Raw genomic sequence first — 22,018 nt, forward strand, 5'->3', positions numbered from 1 at the left:
CGTTAAACACGCACCACCCACCCCTCCCCCGGCCCCTAGGTGCCCACGTGCCCTTCTCCTCCCCGTCTGCACAGACTGCCTCCTCTAGAGACCCCAGCGGGGCGGACTCCTATGGTATCTGTCCTTCTGCGCCCGGTTCACCCTGCCCTGCGTCCTGTCCTCACAGCTCCTGCGCGCTGCAGGGTGAGGCGGAATCACCCTCCTGTCTTTGTTTTTTGTGTGTTTGGTTGGTTTGGATTTAAAGACTGAGTGATATTCCATCATGTGGCTCTGCCGCATTTGGTTTATCCATTCATCCATCGATCGGCACGTGGGCTGCTTCCACGTTTCAGGGGCTGTGAAGAATGCTGTGTAGACGGGTGGACGTGCATCCGTTTGAGTCCCTGCGTTCTGTTCCTTTGGGCAGAAGACCTGTCAGAGTCTTTCCCTCCGGAGGCGAGGGTCTGGGAGCTGCACGGGGGTGCCCGCGGGGCTGGGCGCTGGCCTGGAAGCCCTCTCAAGGGCGGGGGCTGGGGGGCCTGGCATGGGGGTTGTGCGGCGGGGGACCCCTACCCTCAGGAGCCACTGGGAAGCCAGACACCTAGGAAGACACCCCGGACTCCAGCTGTGAAGCAGAAGGAAACGTGCATTTGACGGAATACGCAAGTCAGGGTCGGGGTCAAGGGCTGCTGCATCAGCCACTTCCACGCACAAAGGAAAATGGAAAAATGAAAAAACAAAACAAAACAAACCCCAAGAACAACCGACACACAGCAACTCAGAATCTGCTGCCTCCTCCCGTCTCTCAGATGGCGTCTTTAAAAAAAAGAAAACGCGGTAAGGGTCATGTCTGTGCAGCAAGAGAACATGAAAAATACCAAGAACCATGTGAAATACCAGCCAAGATGACTAAGTCAGAAAAGACCGAATGCAAATCGGTCTCTGCCTCCTGGGAGCTGACTTAAGAATCTGTTCAAAATCAAATGAACTTTTTGATTTATTTCCCCAGAAAGCTCGAGAAGGCAGCAGCGAGACCCCGTGTTCACATTCTCGCGGGGGAGACACAGAAGCGTGGGGACCCCATCGCAGAGGCATTCCCAGACCCGGGCTCTAGGCTGTCCCCTGCCGCGGGTGCTGCGTGGACTGGCTCCCGAGCGGCGGAGCCCGTGGCCCAGCTCGGCCTGCCTCGCCAGCGCCCTGGGTCATTCAGATCTGGGTGGTACCAGGATGCACGCTGGTGAAGAGGGGAGTCCGGTCCCCCGTGAGGGAGGGGATCAGACAGCCGCGCCCTCCCCACGTCTCAGCTCTGTACCCGGACGCATCTGAACACTGAGGTGTGCCCCACTTCACAAGCCCACGGCTCGGCGGGACCTCAGCATCCTCCCTGTCCTTCCCCTGGGCCTCCGTCACGGTAGACCCTCATGAGTCACAGGGCTGCGTGCGGGTCCTGCCCACCTTCCCCTCTGCCCTCCGCCTGGATCCCAACAGGCTGCCCTGGGCCCACGCTGCTTTGAAATACAGCAGCCAGCAAAACCCCTCAGAGCAGCAATCAGACCCCGTCTCTCCCCAGCTCAGACCTTCCAGTGGCTTCTCCTGGTCTCTAGATGCCTCAGAACCACCCCCTGTGCTGGCCCTTACCACCCCACTCACACCTTCCTCTTCCCTGCTGCCCCACGCACACAGCCCCCATGCACACGGCCCCCGTGCACACTCAAACACACTACAGAGGCCTCCTCAGGCCCTGCCCCCACATGCCGCCCCAGGGGCTGGGTTCTAGGCTGCCCACTGGGCTCTTCCTCCGGATTGCTGACCAACAGCGCGTACCCACATCACAAGGATTGAGTGAGGAAAGAAACAAAGCTTCAGGACTGAGGGGACTCTGTCCTCGGCACCAGGGAAAGGCTCTCGTCTCCCTAGGTGCGGACCCTGCAGGCGGCCGGAGTCCAGCCAGCTCTGGGACGCTGCGCTGTGGGTTCTGGCCAGAACGCAAATGGAGCCTGACTCCTAGTCCCCAGCTCAGCTCCCCTGGGCCCGTGGGCACAACCAGGCAGCTGGTGTCTCCCTGGTTACGCCCAAGCCCATGGACACGGGCCCCAGAAGGCCAGGACCAGCACCCTAGCCTGCCTCCCCCCCCCAGCACACCCAAACCAACGGCCATACCCCTGTGCATCTCACGACAGTCAGGGTGTGCGCCCCTCCTACCCCACCCCTGCCAGGGGATCAATATGGCTCCATTTCTGTAACAAGACATGAGAAGCTGGCCGGAGGAGAGGCGGGGTCGGCCAGGGTGCCCTGCAGTGGCAAGGAGCAGCAGAGCTCCCCACGGCCCGCCCTGGGGCTCTGCCTTCGAGCCCCCCCCCGCCCCAGGCCTGGGCTCCGATGAGAGCCCCTGAGTCTCAGAAGCGCTCCCTCTACCACTCCAGCAGGAACTACCGGGAGGAGGGGGATAAGCTGCGCTCAAGAAACAACTTAGAATAACCCTGTTTCCTTCCAACCATGCAAAAATGGGCGATAATCCCTAATTGCCCAGTGCACGTCACCTGGGGTCTGGCAGGCTTATCCTGTCCTTCCCAGGATGGCTTGACCGGAGCAAACCCACCAACCAGCCCAGGATGAAGCTCCAGGCCTCATTCCACCACAAGAGCCCGCCCTTGGACACCAGGGAGGGACCCAGGGGGAGCCCACCTGAGCTGTGCATACCCCAAGGTAGCGAGGCCCCCCGCCTGTACCCCGGGCACACAGCTGACTGGGAACCTGCGACGCGTCAGGAGCACGAGGGAAGGAAGGGACTCCTTCGGGCCGCAGGTGCTTCGGGATGATTTGCATGGGGGGGTGGTGTTCGTGGTCGGGGGGGTTCTGGAGCAGGGCAGGGGGAGGCCAGCCTCCGGGAAAGAGCAGGGCTGACTGCAGAGCAAAGGACAAGGAGGACCCCGGGAGGCCACGTGTGAAGGCTGTCACAGCCTTGGAAGCAGAGGACAGCCCAGGCTTTGGGAACTCTGTACAGAAGGAGGGGACAAAGTTGCCCTGCCGCCATCAGCGGCTCTCTTCGAGCTGCCTTCTTTCCCCTTCTGACAACACCCACGATGTCGGCTCACACACAGCACCCAGCGTTACCCCCGGGGCTCACTCCCCCAAGTCGAACGTGGTCTGAGATGGCATGTGGCAAGGTCACCCATGTGAGCTAATGTCCGATGTCCCACTGCATCCCCAGGCTGCTGGGAAGAGACAGTGTTTCCCAAAGCTGACTTGGGGGTGCCGTGATGTCGGGGTGCAGGTAGTTTTCCTGCTTCTCACACTATTTCTGCCCCTTCGCATCAAAAGCTGTAAGCGGGAGTGAGGGAGACCAGACAGGTGTGGGTGGGAGCGGGGGCCAGGACTCCCCGGGGGCGGGCACGCTCCAGGCTTCAGGGTGCGCTCCCTCGGGGTGCTGGGAACACTCGGCCCAGGGGCCGCTTCTGCCCCAACACAGGTGCTCAGGCACCTTAATCTCTCCTGTTCTCTACTTCCTCATGTGTAAAATAATTGAAAAAATATATATATGTCGTAGACACCCCAAGGAGCTTTGGCCGGGACTCAGTAAGATATGGCCCAGGCAGCGAAGTACGTTACAGTGACACCCCCGAAGCCAGGCTCAAATCACAATCCTACCCTTCACCGGCTGTGTGACCTTGGGTGAATCACTTAACCTGTGCTTCTGTTTCTGCCAGTGCTGAAACAGGACATTGTTCCAGTCTCCCAGAAGCGTCACACGCGTGCATGAAGCACTTAGAACTGGGCTCGTGGGGAGTACGCCGCCGGCCAAGGTAACTGTCCACAGGCAGGCAGGAATCACAAACCCGACCGCCCTCTATTCTCCTGGGCTCAGGGGACAGTGCTCCTTTCTTCTAAGAATGCAGCCTCTGAGCAGCCGCCTTTTCCCTCCACCCAGAACAGGTCTTGGGGTTCAGGAGCTCCGTGGGCTGCATTTGGATCGGAGCCGTCATGACCGAAGGGGACGTCTGCAAACCACTCCCGTCTTTCCTGGGCTGATCAGCGTCCAGGCGCGGGACGTGACCACCCACGGACGCGGCTAACTGGAGCGTGGCACGGCCCTGCTCCCACCGTGCAGACCTCGCGTGAACCACTCCCGCGCTCTCCCCCAGCAGATCTTTGATCCACATTTCGTAAGGGCATCTTGCCCTAGAATTACGAGCACAGAAATCAGAGCAAGAATCTTCCGTGTTCTATTTCTGGCTCCGACACACGCCAGCGTGTGGGCAGATCAGAATGCCAGAATTTTCTCTGGTCTCTGGGAAAGAGCACAAGTCACAGTGGCCTCCTCCTGCCCCTGCCACCCGAGGGGGACGGGGCTCGTCCTAGGCGGGGCAGGGTGGGTCAGGGTGCCCTGGACCTTCCCCCTGAGGCGCGCCCACTGGGATTTCCCATGCGAGGAAGCAGGGTCCGTTCTCCCTGCTCTGTTCTTCCGGATCGGCATCAGAGGGGCTCGGAGCAGGGAGGGCCGCTGTCCGGCCGCATCTGGCTCCCGCTGGACGTGTCTCGGCGACAACAAGGGGCCAGGAGGCCGTAGCCGCCAGCACAGGGCTGGGCACGAGTCTATTTTCCTTGGTTGGATGAATGAAGGACGGGGCAGATGAGCGAGCCTTCGGGACTCTCCTGGCAGCTTCTCTCTCCTGTGGAAACTGCTTCCAGACCCGGGGTTTGGAGATGATGATTCTCAGGGCAGGTGGGGCCTAGGGCAAGTGCAGACCCATATTTCCCTTGTGTGATCCGAGCTTCAGGGCAGCGTGCGGAGCGCGTACTCTTCCTATAAACAGTAAATCCACTGAAACTCAGCCAAGTCTGGGGGGCCCTGCTGCCTCCTGGCCTTAACAGGAATGGAGAGAAAAGACTGGGGAGGGGGCGCCCCATGGCCACAGGCCGGGAAATCCCACAAAGATTCCCTAGGTGAAAGTAGGTGTCTTAAAAGCTTTTCAACTGTCCCCCACGCAAACACGCTCTGCGGTGGCCCCGCTGGGCACAGAGGAGTCCAGAACCCCAGTTCAGCCCATCTGTAGGAATCTGGAGTGGGGGGTAGTCCACAGGGAGGGATCCAGGTCAGATCCTAGTTCCATGATCTGCATGCCAAGGGTCACCCCACATTACGATGCGACAGAAGCTTGCCCCAGGTCTCTCGGGGGGCTGACAAGGCCCGGAAGGGGCAGAACCACAGGGCAGGTGTGGGTTACCCTTGTCCCCAGCATCTGTGTGCTGCTCCCAGACCTGCGTGGTTTTCTTAGTCCGCTCAGACCCTGGGGTCCTACCACCACCCACAAGCCTCCTCAGGCTCTCCGGGGAAGGCAGTTACCTGCCCTCCCCGTGTGTTAGGGGCTGTCTGAGTGGGAGTGGGGTGGGGGGGCAGCAGAGGACTTGTCCCTGGACCCTCAGAGGCCTGTGGAAATGTGCTCGCAGGCCCGGGGCTGGGGAGGCACGCTTACGTTCACCCCCTTCCTGCTGGAGCCTCTCTGTCCAAAGGGTCACCCTGCTGTTATTCCAAAGTTGGCTCTGGGCCCCGCCCCCTCTGTCACCATCACAGTGAGACTCGGAAGGGAGGCACCCTGGTCTCTAGGGAGGGTGCTGGGGTATGGAGCACTGCTGGTGATGGGCCCCCAGCCTCCCCTGACAGACGGAACCAGGGTCGAAGGGGGACGAGGGCATCCTCCCAGGAGCCTGGTGTGACTTTGGCTTTTGTTATAAACCATCAGGCAAAGAGGCCACCGTGCGAGGGTCCCCTCCTTTGTCCCAGAGCTTCTCGCCCTCCCAGGCTCTGTGCAAACAGCACCCAAGTCAGAATGGGGCCTCTCCACCGGGGCCTCCATAAGTCACATGCTTCTTCCTCCTTCTCAAGCTGTCCCCACAAGTCTAACTTGTTCACAGCTGACCAGATGGATGCCTTCCCTGCAGGCTGACCTGCCCCCGCCCCACAGCCCCTGCCGGCCGACCCCATCCTACACTTTCCTTTGCTTTGCTCTGCACACTCCCACCATTTTTATGGGGTTATAATTAACAAATAAAATTGTATCTATTTAACATGAACAAAGGGATGCTTTGATCTCCTCATGCAAAGGGGTGGCCTGTAGCAGGGCTCAGAGACAGCGGCATCTGAAAGGAGTCAAAGCATGGCAGCTCTTCAGCTACTTAAAAAAAAAAAAAAAATACAAGCAAGCAATAAAATGTTCTCAGGGTAAAAGCTTTTGAAATCTCAATCACCTTTTAATTTTGGGAGTTGAATCTGGGCGAGACCAAGAGAAGATTCCCAGGGGAGAAGTGACATGGTTTCTGCTTAGAGGGGAATTAGGGATGCAGGCAAGGTTTGATCCAGATGCTCAAGCACTGAATACAGGAGGGCATTAAGATGAGTGTCAAGAGATGCTCAAGAGGTTTTTTTCCTCCTGGTGCGCCTCTGGATGCCCAGCTCCTGGCTGTGCCTGACGGGCATGCAAGAAATGCCTGTCTCCCTGGGGAATTGGCCGCCCCAGCCCAGCAGCCGCAAGCTCAGTGCCAAAGGATAGAAAGATCTGGTGCTTCCCCCCGGGAGAGTTGTGTCTCCCCTGGACTCTGGCCTGAAAGGCAGGCCTTGGGGTCTGTGGTGCCACCTCTGGCAGCAGAGCCTGGTGGGATCACAGTGTTCCCGAGGTCTGAGTGAGTGGGAAAGACGGCAGGCCCACCAGAAATCTATCCACACGGTCGACAAATCTAGCAGGAGAAGCAGAAGCCTATGCTTTTGCTTTTCTTGTAAAAATGAGACAAGATCAAGAGAGAGGTAAGCACTTCCCTGCCGCCCACCTGCTCCTCCTCCTCTCCCGGCGCCCGGCTCAGTGTGCTGACGGCTTCTGGAACAGCCCTGCCGAGCTGCTGTCTGCACTGCCTTTCAGGGTCTCGTGAGTCATTTTTCTCCCTGAAGCCAAAGTTAACAATAACATCAAACTTTACAAGAAACCTCTGCCATAGACACAGCAGCGGCTTGCCTCCCCTGTCCCCCATCTCCACCTCAGATAAGACCTTAAATGATCCACGTGCGGTCAGGGAAAATTCCAGAAACTCCTCTTGGGGGAGAAGAGCCCCTCCCTGCGCAGGCTCAGGCTTTGCTCTTTCGGGGCCCACGGGAGGACACCCCCTGGTGACACAATGTCTTTGGTCAGAGATGAGCCAGAAGAGCTGTGTTTTGTTGGCGGTAGGGTGCGAAGGAAGGGGGGGGGGTGCTCCCAGAGTTGAACTCTGTCCCCTTCAAAGATGCTAACGTCATGCCGCGCAGACCCTGTGGAGAGTCTGTATTTGGAAACTCGGCCTCTGCAGATGTGATTAACAGTCTCCAGATGTCGCTATCCCGGGTTATCTGGCCGGGCCCTAAGTCCAAGGACACCCGTTAAGAGTTGAGCATCCTCCCTCCAGAGCAGTGTTGAATTCCAAGCCCCCCAGGCCTCAGAATGGGGCTTGACTTGGGAAGTGGGTCTTTACAGGGGTCGTTAAGTTCAAATGAGGTCATCACGGGAGGCCCCATGGGAAGGGGAAACTTGGACACAAGCACGCGCACAGGGAGCACCACGTGGGGACACAGGGAGGAGACGGCCGTCCACAAGCCCAGGAGCTCTGAGGCAAGGGGAGGAGACACCTGGAGCGGATTCTGCCTCATGGCCTCAGAAGGAGACCCTCTTGGACCTCTGGGCCCCAGGACGGGGACAATAAGTTTTGGTTGTTCGGCTCCACAGAGACTCCGAGGTCCCTGCACAGAAAGACCACCCCCGCCCCCCACCGCACGGAGCTCTTGTTAAGCTCCTAGTGACACCCCGGGGCACCACACTGGGACTCAGCACACAGGCGCGAGCACTGGGCGAGCAGGTCATCCCGAGGGGGACACAGAGCCCAGGAGCCAAAAGTTACCACTGTCCGGGAGGGTCCTGAGCGTGCCCGGTGTGCTTCCCCAAGGGCCTGGGCAGGACCCCGAGGCTGGACAGGCATGGCGTCCGGGTGAGGGGAGCAACACCTGTGGGGACACACACCCCGTCAAGGGTCGTTCCCACTCTGACCTGCCCTCCCGCCTTGTGGGTCTCTCCATATCCAGGCGGGGAGCTGAGCTGAGGCTTACTCGTTCTCGGCGAGTGCTCTGTAGGGTGGGAAGCCGAGCGGCTGAGTCTGTTATCAACGATCCATCTCTGGTGTGGGTGCGTGATTCGATTCAATGATCCTTCCCAGGACACGGCACAGCCGTGGGCCCCGTGCTAGCCCACACTCCGAGGAAGAGTATGGAGGGCTCTGCACACATTGGAGCTACAGGAAGACCAGCAGGGGGTCTGCGGCCAGGGCTGGAGGGCCAGCCTGAGAGCCCACATGTCTGGTGACATGCCCAGCAAGGTTGGTTCCTATGGAGACTGACAACAGAGCCCCCGGGGGGCTGGGTCAGAGGAGGAGTAGGTCCCAGGCTCCCAGGCTTCATTATCTGTGCCCAAAACAGAAGCTTCCAGAGGTTGGAGCTTCTCTCCACGCTGGCCAGTGAAGGATGGCGAGGGTCTGACGGCCCACCTGGACCCATCACCCGTGACCAACCACACACTCGTTCAAAGCTGCTTGTTGGCACAAATTGCTTTCAGGCAGTGATGGTCATCTACCCTGAGTGGCCAATGACCACAAGCTCAGAGGTGCCAACCTCTTGATGTAGTCAGTTTCTGGGGGTCAGTAGTCCCACTGTGGCCTTGCTGGGTCCTGTGCTTGGGGTCTCAGAGACCCTGGGCGCCAGAGATCTCTGCCATCTGAGGCTCCTGGCATCTTCCATGGCTGGGCTGTGTTCTCATCTGGAAGCCCAACAAGGGAGGGGCCTGCTCGCAAGCTCATTCCAGATTCTGTTTCTTTGCGGCCATGGGATGGAGAGCAATGGCTTCTTGGTGGCCGCTGCTGGGGACCGTCCTCAGCTCCCGGAGGCTGCCTGCAGTCCCCTGGGCTGTGGGCCTCTCCAAGGCTGTCCCAGCACAGAGCAGCTGCTCTGTCCTGGTCAGCATAAGAGCGTCCCTTGTGAGTCTGTGGATTCCATAGGATGGAAGGTGACCAGAGGACAATGTCACCTGTCTGCTTTGCCCTATTCTACTGGTTGGAAGCAGGTCACAGGCCCTGTCCATGCTCCAGGCACAGAGATCCCACAGAAGCACCTGCCAGAAGGTGGGTGGGAGTCGGGGGCAGACAGGCCAGGGTGGGGAGCGGCCAGAGAGTCCCTGCTGTGTGCTGTGCCAGAGACAATGACTAAGAGAGCCATGAGTTTGCTCAGCCAGGGGAGGGAGGGCCACAGGGGTGATGCATGCAGGAGCCCTGAGAACACTGAGGGCAGGACGTGGGGCCAGTTGGTTTTCCAGGCAGGACAGCTTGGGGCGCAGAGGGATAGAGCACTGTCACGTCACATCCACATGTCCGCAGGGCAGCCAGTGTCCTCAGAGCTGCAGGGACCCCAGGTCCGAGCAGGGGCTCAGTGTGGTGCAGCCCGCTGTCCCAGGCCATGCTGTGCAGATGGCTCTGGGGGTAGGGGTGCCGGGGACCCTTCTCAGGGAGTCTCCCCGATCCCAGCCCCAGGGGACGCAGAGATGAACATGCCGGGGAGGCCGCCGTGCGTCTCATCCATCTTCCCTCGCCATCACCGAAGGGAAGCTGCGCTGACCGAGCCTTTGAAACACGCCTTTGGAAACGGAATCTGACCGCTTCCCCCCACCCAGACGGTCCACCAGGAACCCCCGTGGCTCCCAACCTGCCACACCAGCCAGCACCCACCCCACGGACCAGCCCCACTCAGCTCCGGGAAGCTGACCACCAGCCCCTCCTGGCTTCTGGGGAGGCGCTTCCCCACCAAACGGGGAGGTAGAACCCTGAATGGGGATGGGCAGGACACATGCCAGCCCTGCGTGCTGTGAGCTCCCGACACAGGCCCCGGGATACAGCATACAGCATACAGCAAGTCCTCCTCAGCGTCTGCCACGGGGTTCCATGGCCTGCCCCCAACTTCTCTTCACCCCCACACACAGGGCAGTGTGTTTTCTCTCCACCCAGGACTATGGACTGAACTGTGTCCCCTGCAGGACCCAAATGCCCTCTTTAAGGAGGAAGCCAGGATACACAGGGTCACGTGGGCGTGGCCCCAAGCCGGTGGGACTTGCGTCTTCCAGAGAATGGAAAGGGTCACCAGAGCCTTCTCTCTCGACGGGCACGGCCGTGCCACAGAAAAGACATCCCTCTGCACTGCTGCTAGTGGGGAGCTGCCCCGGCCAGTCTGGTCCCGAGAGCCCTGCCGAAGAGGACCTCAACCCTGGGTGGGACGCCCCACCGCAGCCCACACCCCAGCTGCAGGGGACCTGTTAGCCTGGGCCGGGCGGAGCGGCCCCCAGCGTGCGGGGATGGCCAGCAGGAACGCCATTCTCTTCTCCGAGACACACTGCCCTGCTCAGTCTGGAGGCGCCAGAACACGTGTGTGGCAGCGGATGTGGGCGGGCGAGCCCCGGTGGGCACGTACCGCGACACCAGAGCGTGGGGCTCTGCACAGGACAGCGGCGCCTTCTTGCGGCCTAAGCTCGGGCGACTTTCAAAGGCCCGGGGCATTATTGCCCTGTCTCTCCTCTTCGTGTCCTCTCTCCCTCTCACCAAATGTCGAAGACCTGGTGTATCTCGTCCCGATGAACACATTCGCCCAGAAGTTGCATTTTGTTCAGAGAAGCAGCGCGAGCCAGCTGTGGGCTGGGCACTGCACCAAGAGCCGGGGGCGCTGGGGATATGGGCCCTGGGCCCAGGAGGGTTGCTTCTGCCCCGCAAGGAGCAACCGGGCTGGGTGGTCACCCAGGGAAAGCGCTGAGCACGCAGCGGGTATGCGCCACTCTTGGTCCAGGGGGAGGGGGGTGGGACAGACGTCCAGGCAAGTGACAATAAAATGACCAGAGTCAGGGTAAACGCCAGGACATGGGGAGGAAGAATCCAGGGGGCCCTAGAGGTGTGGGCATCAGGAGGAGGAGGGGGCGGTGGCCACTCCGGCTGAGGGGAGAGCATGAGCCTGGCCAAGGAGATGCCTCCCGGACGCTCCAGAGAGACAGAGAGGCCCCCTCCCGCCGGCCCTTCCGCTGCCCGTTCCTCAACGCAGGAGCCAGAGCGGTGCCTCTCCACCTTGGGGCAAAGACCAGGAGCTTAAGTGCCCTGGACAGTGATGAATGGCCCCGAAAAGACAGAGTACAGTCGGAAGACTCGAGAGCGGGGGTGTGGCCTGGACGACGGTGGGGCATGAACCTTCAGGACTTCCTGCAAAACGCGAGACCTTCTGCCTCCCAGCCCTTGCCCCCGTCGTGGCTCTGCGCCCCACACTGTCCCCCCGCCCTTGCCCCCGTCGTGGCTCTGCGCCCCACACTGTCTCCCCGCCCTTGCCCCCGTCGTGGCTCTGCGCCCCACACTGTCCCCCACTCCGTGGACGTCTGGGACAATGGCAGGGCAGAGCAGAGTGTCTGCTGAGGTGCCTGAGGTGGCCTGTACCCCCTACACTGCGTGGCTCCTGGCCCCGGCTCCCCTGACGTGTCAGCCTTCCGCCAGCCAAAAGGCCCTGCCCAGTCCTGCTGACAGCAGGCAGCTGACCGCTGACCCCAGCTCTGGGGGCAGCACCAGCTGCCTGGGTCTGGGTCTGGGGCCCATAGACCCTAACCGGCCACATGTGTCCCCATGGAGGCAGACGGAACACGCCCTCCCAGGAAAGCCCGAGCCGCATTTCCAAGTCTGGGTCTCGGTGTCTGCCAGGGGCAAGGCCGGTCTTGATTCGGGTGAGAGACGGTGGTGGGTGTTGTCCCCATCGCCTCGCGGGGGCTCTGAAGGGGGAGAGGCCTCCGCTGCCCCTGGGAAGGGGCGGACGGATGGCTGAGACGCCCGGCGATGCCCACTGCTTCCAGTGAGGTCCGGCTGCCCCGGGGGAGGGGACTGGGCGCAGGCCAGCGTGGGGGAGGTGTTCTTCCAAACCACTGGCCCGTGACACGACCCGGTGAGGACGCCAGCTCCCCTCCCCAGATGAGGGGCCTTCGGTGAGGCCTGGAACATCGCCAGAGCCAGCGGGGACAGGGCGGGCTTGCACGTTCCGGGCGGGGGCGGGGGCGGGGGCGGGCCCTCCCCTCCCACAGTTCCTATGTGCTCTTGGGGAGACACACAGCTCCTGCCCCTGGCCGGGACCTCCGCGGCCCCCACACTGGCTCCAGCCCCACCACCTCCTTCTGCCCTTCCACACACAGCCTCCCTCGTGCCAGGAGGCCTCTGCGCATGTCCCGCATCCCCGGGCCCTCATCCTCCCCTTCCCACCGGTCAGGCCCGGCTCACATGCCTCACCCACATCTGCTATCGCCCGTCCTGTCCTGCAGGGCAGGGCCCCTCCGCGCTGTCCCTCAGGGGCACGATCCCCCCAGCTCACACGGAGCTCCCGAGTGGAAAGGGGAAATGTGTGGTGCCAGGAAAGCGGGATTCCCAGAAAGGCCGCCTTCTCACCGCCTCCTGCTCCCTCCACAAGCCCAGCCCGTCCTCGTCCTGCATGGAGCCCAGCTGTGCGGGCAGGCGTGGGCTGTCCAGCCACCAGCCGGGGCCGCTGGCGTTCCGCACGAGGCCCTCGCTTGCGTACTGCCCGCACCGCATTCGTCCTGCCCGGGACCCTTCACGCTGATGGGCGAGCCCGCCTCCTGCTCCCTCGCGGGCAGCAGCAAAGGGTCCTCCACACCTCGCCTTCCCCATCCCTGCAGCCTCCACTGTCTCACCTCTGCCCGCCCCCCCACACCCAGTGGGCCTTCTCGTCACACCTCCAAGCCTGCATCTCCGTGGGGACAAAGGTGATGGTCACCTCCCTGCTTGTCCCTCTTGTCTCCTCGGAGCCCTGACAAGGACTATGCCCTCCCTGTCCCACTTCTCTCTCCCTCCCTCCCATCTGCTCCCTCTTCCTCAGTTCCCCTTCCTCTCTCCCTCCTCCCCTCCTCCCCTCCTCTGTGAGGTGCTTTCTGCCAGGTCCCACCCTCCCGCACCCCTCCTCCCTGGGCACACTTCCTTGTGCTGGGGCTCTGTCCTCTGTCCCTGCCCCCTCGCACACCATCTACATCTCTCCAGGTGATCTCAATTAGCCACAGGACCTCTGACACCACCCAGACCCCAAGGGCTCTGGGGTCTCCACCGCAGGCCAGACCTTCCCCCGGCTGCAAACATGCAAGTCCGAGGGGGCCCACAGATGTCCCCTTGGACAGCTGGTGTGGCCACTGCAGCGAAGCCGGGCCCACGGGGCTGCCAGCAGCCCTCTCCCATCCACGCCGACCCCAGCTCAGGACAGGCGCCAGCCACGTTGACGGCACAGGCCGCTCAGACCAAACACTTAGGAGGCCTTCCAGATTGTTCTCTTTCCCTCCTTTCACCCACCGAGTCCTCAGCCAATCCCAGGCACCCTCATGCCCCCCACGACCTGGTCTCCCACCCAGCTCTGTCCTCTCGGACCTGCAGGGCTCCTGGAGGGTTCACCAGGTCAGCCCAGGCTCTGCTCACCGCACCATCCTCAGACTAAAACCCGGAGCCCCCATGACGGCCGCCAAGCCCAGCGCAACCTCTGACCTCCCCCGCCCCCAGCCCCATGGCCCGCCACACCACAGCCCTTCTGTGGCTTGACACACTCCCATCACCTTGGCTCCCGGCTACCACTCTCTTTCTCCATCCGACCCCCTCCTCTCACCCACCGATCTCAGCTCGAGATCAGCTCCCCGCCCCAGGCCGCAGGCATCGCCCCCCACACCTGGGGTGGCCTTGCTCATGTTCTGGCTGTGTCTCTGTCCGTCTGCTGCCCCTGGAGAGGACAGGCACCACGGTCATCTTCTGAGGTAAGCGCACGGCCCGCACACAGTACGTGCTCAGGAAACGGTTCTGGTGGACACACACATGAGTGAAGGACGGATCTTCAGGGCCCGAGGGTGACCTGGAGGCCAGACATTTTCAGCTCTGACCTGTCTCTGAGGCTCAACAGATACAAAGCATTTTTGATAAACGGAGGTGGTGTTTTTTCCAAGCCCCAGTGGCTCCCAGGCCTCGAGAAGGGTGGGTGGGTGAGGGCTGGGCCATGCCCTCCCCAGGCCCACCTTCTTCTCCAGCAGGACGGGCAGGTGAAGGGTCCACAGTGCTCCAGCTTTCGGAGAAAATCTGTAGGGGCTGCCGACCCCCCACCCCTCCCAGACCAAATGGCAGCTCCAAGGAATAGCTGCGACTCAGTCCTAAAGCCCAGGCCTTGCGAGCGCGACCTTGTTTCGAAGCAGGTACCTTGCACGTGGTGACATGAAGGATCTCGAGAGGAGGCCATGCCGGGTTCTCAGCCTGGGCCCGAGGCCATGGCCAGTGTGTTTCTAAGAAGCGGGGACACACCAACATGGAGGGAATAGGCCGTGTGAGCACAGAGGCAGAGGCTGGGGTGCGACCAGGAGCCGAGGAACACCCACCATCACCCCCAGCTGGACGAGGCAGGAAAGACCCTCCCCAGCCCTGCAGACTAGGAGGGGTCAAATGCCTGGTGTTTCCAGCCCCCAGCAGATGGAAGCTGGTCCTTTCTGGGCAGCATGCGGCCGGGGGCAAGGCCACCTGTCTCCGGGGTGGGAAGCTGCCTCTGGAATGTCTGGGGTGAGAACGGGGCTTCTCGGGGGGCAGGGGCATCCAGGAGCGTGGGGGATGTTCTTGGTTGTCACAATGACTGACATTATTTGCGTAGGGACAGGACGCTCCCTGCCCCACCATGTACAGGACAGACGTGCTCACCCACGGCCGGCCCTCCGTTCTGCGTGACTCCCGACATCCTTCTGCTCGCTCCTGCTATAAATGCTCCGAGCCCAGAGAGCCTCCTTCTGTTGCACGTACAGACCCAGAGTATTTTTTGCCTGGTTTTAATAAGCACCAAAGTTTCCAAGAACACAACCACCATGTAGATCAAAAGGAGGCTGGATTATTTTGGTCCCAAATGTTGCCGGGAGTTGTTCACCATTTTCCAAAAGCTAGTTGCCCCCCACGCTCAGACGGCACACCTGTCTTAGCGCGTGTTGCCCTCAGGTTCCTGATGAAGCCGCACAGGGCAGGGGCCGAGCCTCCGACCACCTCGCCACGCCTTCCGGTGAAGCCATGCACAGGTCACAGTACTGACCACATGTTCATGTCCGTTTCCTCTCCGTTGCACCGAGGGCATTAGATGAGTCTAGAGGACGGTTATAGTTTCTCCAAAAAGAGGCACTCACGTCAGTAGAAGGGGATGGCGGGAAGCTGGCCCGAGCTTCTTAGCCTTTCTTCCTGCCTCACCCCATAGACAACGTTTCTTGGCAGGGGTGGGAACAGGGATGGGGACCCAAGTGTGGCTCTGCCTCTGGCCCCAGGACACATCCACATCCTTTCTGTTCAGCATGGGAAACCGTACAGGGGGGCATCCAATGCTTCCACCCACCTGCCATGAGCTCTGCTGATGGACAGGCCTCTGTGGAGCTTCTAGAAGGTTCCTTCTTCACTGGACCTCACACCTGGGCCAAGAACTTCCTCTTGGATTTAGGTCCCACTCAGAATCCCTGGACGCTTCAGGCAACAGGGGTGTTGGGGGGGGACGGACCCTCAGGGTCACAGAAAGGGCCCTGGCCCACCTCCTCGACTCCCAAGAGGCTGAGCCTCCCTGAGTGTCAGCCCCACCACCTTCCAAGGGCAGTTTGGAGAACACAAAGAGTGAAGCTCGAGTCTGGCCACAGGTCACTCGAAGGGACAGTCTGCAGAGAAGCCAGCCGGCCCCTGGCGGAGGACACGCTGACCAGCACTCCAGAGGACAGCCCTCCCCTGGGCCGGGCCCCTGGACGTGGTGCTCGCACAGGGCAACCTGGGGGCTGCTGACCTGGAGAGTTACGGGGCTTCTGGAGGGTTTCCTGGATGGGTCTGACTGTCTGCATCCTTTCGGGGCAGAGAAATCCAGGCACCTGCATGTGCTCACCCTGGCCCCAGGAAAAGCTGAAGGACACAGGGGTCCCACTTTCCCAGCACAAGTGCCCTTCCTTCCCCGAGGCAGAGCGAGGGGGCCTGCACATGCCCGGGGCCCCCGACACGCCGTGTGTGCCCAGGTTTCTGCGCGGGTGAGCTCAGCCATGCCTCAAAACCACCCCGCGAGGTGGAAACGGTTTCCCAGTCTGCTGTCAAGGAAGCCGGCACTCCCTGAGGTCACAGGGCTCAGCATGGGCACACCACCAGCCAGGGACGGGGGCAGCCAGGGCCCGGGTCACGCCTGGGTCAGGGCAGGGTCTCCCCCAACCCCACGCCGCAGCACTGGCTTCACCACCCCCGTGTCCCATCCTCAGTCAGCTTGGCAGACACCTCCACCTCTGCTCCGGAGACAGACGGGGCATCCCCACTGCCGATAGAAGGTTCTGGAAGAGAAACGTCCTCCTCGGTGCCGTTAACCATCCCCTCCAAGCAACAGACTCCCATCCAAGGCGGAGATTCACTGAACCACATGGGAAGCCAAGATCGGAGGCCTTGTCTTCCCGTCTGATCGTACGGCACAACCATCGCGCGTCTGCCTGTGATCCTGGCTGAGCCTCGGGAACTGGGCGGCCACCCAGGGGCTGGAACCAGCCCACCCCAGGGCTGAGGGCAAGGCCTCTCCCAGCAGGTGCGTGCACGTGGGGCCTTTGCACATCGGACACCCGCCACGCAGGGCCGCTCCTGGGTGGGGGTAGGTGGGAAGGTGACGTCTCCCCCACACCTGGCAGCTCAGAAATCCTGGCCACGGCTGCCTGTCCTGCCGAGCCCTGAGCTCGCTGTGCACGGGAGCCGCTGCCCTCCCTGCCTGGAGCGGCGCCGGAAGGGAGGAGAGGGCCAGAGCCCGCCAGCCTTCTCCTTTCACTGATGACGAAAGGGCAGGGCAGGCCATTTTCCTAGCTGTGTGCAGAAGGAACACTGAGCCTCGAACCTTCTTATGGACCTTCGGGGGCCTCAAGGGATTTTCCTCCTATCTTTCTAGACGTGAGGAGACTGCGTCCCTGGCCACCTACTCCGATGCCCTCCACCAGGCAGGCCTCCGGGCTTCTGGTGCCCAGAGTGCTTAGTGTGCTCTGCCCTCCCCGGTGCTCTGTCCGTGCACACCCTCCCTGTCAGTGAGGACCAGCCTTCTTCACTCTCCAGGAAGCCTGGTGGGGCCCATTCCCCCGGGACCGGCCCCCTCCTCCTTTTACAGGGTTTTTAGAATCCCTTTGCAGCCGTCCGTGCTGCAGTTTTTTGACATTTCCGCTCCCGTCCTTAACTGTCACTTCTCTCTCGTGACGGCGTGTGTCCTTACCTGTCTGACTTTCCCAGATAGATTTTAAACTCCTTGGAAAGACAGCCAGGGCCCCGGTTTTGCGTCCCTTCGCCCCTCCCCCACCCCGCAGCCCGGTATTTCCGATCCACCAAGTACGGAGCTGACAGTTGCCTGCACGACAGATCAGATGCTAGAAATTCCGAAACGAGTCCTCTTCACATCGTCAAATAATTCTAAAAATAATGTTCTGTCTAATATTTAATCTCTACGCTTAGAATCATTCCCCTGCGAGTGGATGAAAACCATAAATTCAATCCACCGTATATCAAACGGGTCCGTTATCCATCTGGCGTTTGGTGAAGCACCGGGTATCATGAAGGCACCTTCTGCAGGGGCGGGGGGTCTCCTGCAGCCCCCTCCCCCGACACCTGCATGGCCAGCAACCCCGCCCGGCGCCTTAGAGGAGACCCGTGTCAGTTCACGCCCCTTCCTGCAGCTCCTGAGCGCTGGGCAAAAGGGAAACAGAGAAAGGGCACCAGGACAGGCATCGCGATCCCACAAGATCTGAGGAAGCTTCCCGACCCCTGACTTGCTCTCAGGGGGAGGAGGCGGTTCTGGTGGAAATAAGAAGTGTAAGAAGCTCTAGATGCAAAAAACTGGGGCAAGGAACACGTGGAAGGGAAGCAAAGGTGAGCCGGTGGTAGGGTCGTCTCCAGAAGGCTTCGAGGCTGGCTCGAACGCATCAGAGCTCAGTTATCCGCTTGGTGTGAACTTAGCTTTGCTCGGCAAAAGCAGAGGAGCGCCCTGGGAGGTTGGGTGGTGCACAGGGCTGTGGGCAGACGCGCGCCCTCCCACCTGTACCATAACGGGTCACGGGGGGAATCCAGGCGTATCCTCTCTAAAGTCCCAGCTAAGACCCTAAAGCCCAGCCCGGCCGTAGAGGGCAGGGTGTTTAGCGAGCTCCAAATGCTCATTTGTTCGTGGATGCTCTTATCCCAATTAAGTCATTCAAAACTTTTGAAGTTCATGAGTCATTTGCTTCAAATATCTTTAAATTAAGGACGGATTCACTTCCCTGGTAGCAAATACCCAGCAAGTTAATTACAAGGGGCTCAGCATTTAAACCGCCATCAAGCCTTAAAGAGGAGAGGAGCTGTCACAGCTGCTCCTAACTCCCTTCCACCTCTATCCCAGCATTTTGAAAATATTTCCCCACATGAGACATGCTCCCAAGGTTGCTGTGCTGCTCAGCTCAGCTGACCATCGGTGTGAGAGAAAAGGACACCAGCCTGTCCCTCCTGCTTGCGGTGGGACACACCTAAAGGACACTGAAGGCCCCCTGGTGACAAAGACAAAGCAACTTGGAAATCATCCTTGGAAACGAACTGAGTGCATCCCAATGTAAAAATTACCAGGCAGGATGGGGATGACCTCGGAGCCGTCCTCGAGCTGCTGGGTGTCACAAATACATGATTGATCCAAATGGGAACCCACCCTGAATGACCATTAACAGAGACCCTACAGGGCTTCATAGCCCCTCCTCAGTGGCATACCTTCGAAAGCTAGAAACATGGACAGTTGAGGAAAGCATCAGAGGTACCTGAGCAGGCTGCAGAATCTCAGGGTCCAGGCAAGAGGGAAAGTCTAAGAACATAGGGTCCCACAAATCTTTACTGAGCACTAGCTGTATGCCACGCACCCACAGCCTAGGAGATCCACAGTGGGCAAACACAATAACCGAAATCAGCTGCCTTGAATTCCCCACAGCTCCCTTTACGAGTTTTAAGATTAAAGCCCAGGAAATGACTTTGTGTTTTTCTCCCAGGAGACTTTGTGATTCCATACTCAGAACATGACCAGCAAGAGAGCTGTCACAGGAAGATGATACTTCACTGTGGGGAGTCCTCTTCTCTCGACCTCGAGTGAACTCCTGTCCCATCTGACACTCACCCTCTGCCAGCACCATCTGAGGCTGGAGCTCAATGCCTCAGTGAACCTGAGCCAGGTGATTTTCCATCCCAAGTAGTTCCTAGCTAGTGCCACCTATACCTCCGCAAAGAGCACCAAGGTCAGGGATGAGGATGTGGGACGTCATCAGATGATCTCATCAAATGACCTCATCAAATGACCCCACGATGGATTAGGAAATGTAGCAGCTGCTAGTGGTAGCAAATCATCACAAGGACAACAATCATTATTATCATTACTATCACCGTCATCACCATCATCACCTTCATCACCAGCACCATCACCATCATCACCATTATCATCACCATCACCATCATCACCATCATCATCATCACCATCACTATCATCACCATCATCACCACCACTATTATCATCACCATCAACAAACACCATTATCACCACTATCATCACATTACCATAAGTATCAGCATCATTACCCACCATCATCATCAGCACCATTATCATCACTACCATCATCATCATCATCACCAATGTCATCATCACCACCACCATCACTATCATCACCATCATCACCAGCACCATCATCACTATCATCACCATCATCGCCACCATCATTATCACCATCACCATCATCACCATCATCGCCAGCACCATCACCATCATCATCCCCATCATCATCATCTCCATCACTATCATCACCATGATCACCACCACCATTAGCATCATCATCATCATCATCACCACCATTATCATCACCATCAACACCATCACTGCTACTATCATCAAATCACATCACCATAAGCATCAGCATCATTACCCACCATCATCAGCATCAGCATCATTACCCACCATCATCACCATCATCATCATCATCACCAGCACCATCACTATCATCACCATCATCGCCAGCACCATCATCAGCAGCACCATCACCATCATCATCATCACCATCATCAACATCACCACCAACACCATCACCACCATCACCATTACCACCATCAACACCATCAACACCATCATTATTACTACCATGATCATCACTGTATTAACCGCAGCACACATGTAATGAACAGCAGTTATGTACCAGGCATTGACCCCCTGGTCCAAACTATCTCACTTACTCTTTGCAACATTATAAGGTGGTTAATTAAATGCAATTCCCACTGAGGCACAGAAAAGATAAGAAAGTTGCCCGAGTTCACAAAGCTAATACAAGATGAAGTCAGGGATTTGAAGGCAGACACTCTTACCACTATATTAAAACTAGGAGGGACTTCCCAGTCACTTCATTTATGGGGTGGTCTCTAAGTTCTAACTTTCCTGGTGGAGAAAATGAAACCAAGAGAGAAGAGAACTTCCCAGGGTCACACAGCCACTTGCAGCAGAGCCCAGATCTGCAGGCAGTCTGCGGCTTATAAGTGTGTATGGCACGCCCAGCCTCCTGGACCACCGCTCTGGGATCCCCAAGACCACCCTTGCAGCTTTAATCCTATCTGAGAAGGGTGAGGAGTAGTTGTGCACCACAAGGAGTCTGGAGCCCAGGTCTATGTGTGGTGACAGCCAGGACAAGGAGAATTTACGGGGCTCCCATCAGAGCTCTTGGTGACTTGGGTTGCTTTTGTGGGATCAGCTGGGCTGTGACAGACCCAGTTAGAGGAGTCATCTTAGCACTTCCTGTCTTGCCTTGCCTTGGCCTGGATGCTGAGGCCGCTGGCGTCCCTTCTCAGCATCCGGCATCACTTCCCAGAATTAACATTTCTCTGCACTGAAAGCAAACACGCGTATTTCCCCCCCTTTAAATTTGTTTTGCTAAACAAATTAATCTAGCACCAGATTACATTATGAAGAACCATAAATCTTTTCCAAGATAAGCATCTGTCGAGTTGGATTAGCAACCTCCAATGTACTGTGAATTAATTTGCTGAGCCTTCTAATGCCGTCCTGAACATTTAACTTTAGTAATAACAAATGTAATTTGGAATAAATGGGAACTTGTTTTCTCGTCCGTGCCTATACAGTAAGTGACATGTGTAGAGGGGATGACAGTAAACGAATGTAGCACTAAATTCTATTATGATGATGGCTTGTGAGTACATTGAGGTAAAGACAAATGCTTCCGTAAACTGCTCTCGGGCATCCGGCACAGACGTGGTGGGCTGCAGGCCGTGTGTGCCCTGGTCCTGTACAAAGGCTGCCTGGGAGACTGCCCGCAACCGCCTGCAGACCTTCTCCCGCTGTGCTCCGAGCTCACAGCCTCCGTCCCTGGGCCTGGCCCTGGCCCCTGGCTTTGGGATGAGGCTGGGTTTGCTTTCACAGATGCGCTGCTCTCTAGGGAAGAAGTGCTCGGAATATACAAGCTGCAATCTCTCATCCAGGTGAAGGAAGGAAGTAGGTCATGGAACAAAAGCCTCCCACTCTCTGAAAACCTGTCCGACTCCCGACCACGGCCAGACGCAGCCTCGGGCGGACGCAGCCTTCAGGAAGACCTGTGTTGCCGAGAGACCCAGGGGAGCAATTCTCGTCTGTCCAGGGTCCTGAAAGGGGCCCCTCGGGGCCTGCGGAGCCCAAGGCCTTAGGATGCAGAGAATCAGATAAATGGCGTGGAGGAGGCCACGTGGCCCCCGCACCGCTTCGTGTGGACACCCCGGACTACGCATCCTGTTTTAAGATCTGGCCGATACTGCGGCCCTTCTGGGATGTGCATGCCCAGATCTGATCTGTGAATATCCTGGTCCTGGGGGGCGTGGGGTCGTGGCCTGTTCACAGAGGCACAGGGAGCCAGAGGCGGCTGGAGCACAGGGCTCCCGGACT

The 22,018-nt window shown here is 59.1% G+C and overlaps 1 protein-coding gene across 3 annotated transcripts in view; it reads right to left on the reverse strand.

The window, feature by feature from the left end:
- The window catches only part of AJAP1 (adherens junctions associated protein 1), a 117,170-nt gene that overhangs the window by 38,019 nt on the left and 57,133 nt on the right, over nt 1-22,018 (reverse strand). The gene's annotated exons all lie outside the window — the stretch shown is intronic.

This window comes from Lutra lutra, chromosome 4 (assembly GCF_902655055.1).
Source record: "Lutra lutra chromosome 4, mLutLut1.2, whole genome shotgun sequence".
NCBI classification, from domain to species: Eukaryota; Metazoa; Chordata; class Mammalia; order Carnivora; family Mustelidae; genus Lutra; species Lutra lutra.